Genomic DNA, 3,396 nt, shown 5'->3' on the forward strand with positions numbered 1-3,396 from the left:
CCTGCTGGGTGAGACACAGCGAGCTGGGAATTCTCAGGGAGGTTGTTTCTTTACCTGTGAATGTCCCTCGGCAAAAGCACCTAAAAGAATTCATGCTGCAGTTTTGGGTTTACAATCAAAGTCTGAGACTGTATTGCAGGTCTTAAGGAGTTGTTACCATTTTTTATGAAGGCAAAACACTCATTAAGGACTTCTTTAATTGCACATGAGCCCTGATCTTTGTAGCTCCAATTTTATAAAATGTGTTCATCTCTTATTGCCTTAAACCATCAGAGGTTACAGAATTGTCCCCAGGTTTTTAAAGACCTGATTTTTCAGTCGCATTTTAGAGTGTCCTGGGAGTGTTATGAAAAATGAGGCTTTAGCCTTGCTAATAAAGAAGTGATAATAATTAGAAAATCTCCTGGCCAGTGCAGGTTTTATAACTCCATAGATACCACAGTATTAACATTCTGTTTGTCCACCTGTTAGAAGAAACAGATCTGAAGAGTCATAACTCTAAAACAGTGGGTGACAATTTAATGAAAAATTGAGCTCTGCATTTAATTTCCTTTTAAGTTCAGTTGAGCATTCTGCGAGATCAAAGGGGCTTTGTGGCTTGCAAATGATCTATGATATCAGAGAAACAGATTATAACCCAGGCACAGTTTGGTATTTAAGTAAGTATCCGCTTTTAATACCGATGTTTAAAGTAGGCTAATGGAACCAAAGCACAAGGATAATTTCCTATGATACAACTCTATAATCCAGTTTAACATATCAGTTGAACACTAAAAGCATATTTTGAATTTATTTCAGTGCTTTGGTCCCCTGTGGAAAGTATCCTGAGACACCATAAAACATTTTTAACAAAACAAAAGGTCCTGCCTTAGTTTGTAAGATTTGGGGGCAGGGACTGCACTTATGCACTTGTAGAATGCCTGGAGAAATGAGTCCCTCGGGTTCAGTGTATGGAGAATAGTTAAGCAACAGCAACACTGCATGTCAGTGAGAATTTACTTTTAGTGTGGGTTCTTGAGTTCTACATAGAAGGTTCCTATCTCCCCCCTTCATATCCATGCAACATAATTGTGGGCAGTGGACTTGAAAAAAAGAAAATAAAAAGAAAGAAAGCTATTCAAGGTTAAAAGGTGCCTCTGTTTTGTTTTCTTTGGGTTGTTTTTTGGTTTTTGCCTTTTTTAACAAGTCCCTACAGTGGCAGATATCCCATATTTTCCTTTTCAGAAATGATCATGCTCCAAATTACACCTAGCCAGGGGTTTCCCTCCATGGCTTAGAGAAGATGCTGCTACAAACTCACTTCTGTTGCTTGAACTCTTCTTCCCCCTTACTACCTTAAATTTATGGACAATTCATTCTTGTTTATTCTCCTGATAGTGTTGTCCTTCAGGCTAATAGGTCTATTCCCCCCTTAATGTTTACCTTCCTGATAGGTTTATAAGCCATCATTATGCACATCTGTCTTTCCCAGGCAGAAGGAGTCACATTTGTAATCTGCTCTTGCAGAGCAGTTTGATGTTTCCCTGATCAGTGTTCCTTCCTGCCTCTGTCTGAATTCATCAGTTTTGAACACCAGGGATGGGAATTGCTCACGCTGTTCCAGAGGAGGCTTCACCAGCCACGTGTACAGTGGCATTAATACAGCAGCAGCTTTGCTAGAAACGTCTCCTGGTGCATCCCAGCCTGGCATTAGCCTGACGTGACGCGACATGGTGTTGGGGGCTCAGACATCTCATGATTAACCAGTGGATCTGGGTCTTTCTCTGCAATCTCAGCAAATCCACAGAATCTTTGATTATGTCAGGAATTAAAGCAAAGTGCACTCAGGGTTTAGTTTCACCCCCTCTCTGCTATTTTAATCTGTGAGGTCATCCAGACATTCCTGTAGGGTATCTGGGGCCCTTTCAGGACTGATAGTGCCTCTCAGCTTGATGTCACCAACACATTTCTTTCCCTCCCTTCTACCCTTGGTGCTAAGACCTATCTGTATCTTTTGTCCCCTAAAAAAGTCACTGCTCAACTCAACTGATTCATATCTTCTCAAGATAATTCCTTGCCCTTCTCGTAGTCTCTTGCTTATTCTTGCTTTTGCCCACTAACTCATCATTTCTCATGTTCCATTGCATAAAAAGCAAGATTAGAGGTTTAGGTGGATGGAGAATGACGATGAAATCCCCAGTCAAACTAGCACCACATTTGGAGTTAGATCCATTTTACTAATGCCCACAAGGACTAGTCTGCTGCACATCTTTGGTCTGGAATATCAGTTGTCTTTTCTGTGAAAACAGCAACAAACCCCCTCATGTTTTCCTGACTGGAGGTATGCTGGAGATTTTGATTTCCTTATCACTGATTTGTAGAGATGAATATTTTGCTGCACTCATGATTAAAGCAGCTCTTTGAGCTGGCTCAGGCAAGGCTGTCATGGCTAGTTTGGGATGCTGTTGATGCTGTGGTAGTGCTGCTACCTGTGGCCTCACAAGGAACAAGGCTGGTATTTTCAAACAAATTCAGAATATATGCTGAAATACCAGCAGGACCTGATGCTTAGTTCCTCTGCTTTGAAAGTCGAAATTTACAGGCATAACACTTCACATCCCAAATTCTATTTCTCATATCCCAAAGTGAAGGAGGAGGCATCTAACTAAGAACAAAAATGCATGATTTGGTTGTCAAAATAGGTATGTGGTAAATGGATGTGGGGATATCCAGGACACTTGGGGCAAGTCAATACCATGTAAAATCTACTTGTGCTCCTCTGCAGCAGCAAGTGGGAGAAGTTTGACCATTTCAGATGGCACTAGATACATATCTCCAGGGAACTGAACATGCTTCTTCTGGCTAATGCAAAGAATTTGCTTTGAAGAACATTATTGGGCAAATGGATACAAACCTACTGCACAAGACTGAAGTTTCGGAACAAGCTGAAGAATAAAGATTTGAGGTCTGCAGGGAGCCTGTAATGCAGAAAAATTGGAAGAGTTGGGTCCTGGGAGCAGGGCAAGAAGAAGAGCAAAGACTGCATCCCAAAGACTTCTTTAACATCATTGACCCTACTGACCCATTTTTAACTGAGTTCCCTCTTCTGAAGCTGGACAGACTGAGGTCAGCAGCTTTGCTTGGACAAGAGGAGCAGGAGAAGCACAAGAGAAAGTATCTTAGGATAAATTAAAACATAGAAGTATCAAAGCTTGATCATCAGTTGTAGAAGAAAAGGGTAGGTGCTCCAGTTTTTACCTCATTAATCCAGTTGTTCCACTGGAAAACAACTCTGCCTTGCAGTTAATCTTCAAATAAATATGATCTTAAAATCCAGTGGGTACTTATGTAACACAGGATAACTGTCTTAGTGAAGCTAAATTAAATGCTTTTGGATAAATTTAATTTGGCCTCCTG

Source organism: Corvus brachyrhynchos, unplaced genomic scaffold (genome assembly GCF_000691975.1).
Source record: "Corvus brachyrhynchos isolate BGI_N302 unplaced genomic scaffold, ASM69197v1 scaffold18, whole genome shotgun sequence".
Taxonomy (NCBI): Eukaryota; Metazoa; Chordata; class Aves; order Passeriformes; family Corvidae; genus Corvus; species Corvus brachyrhynchos.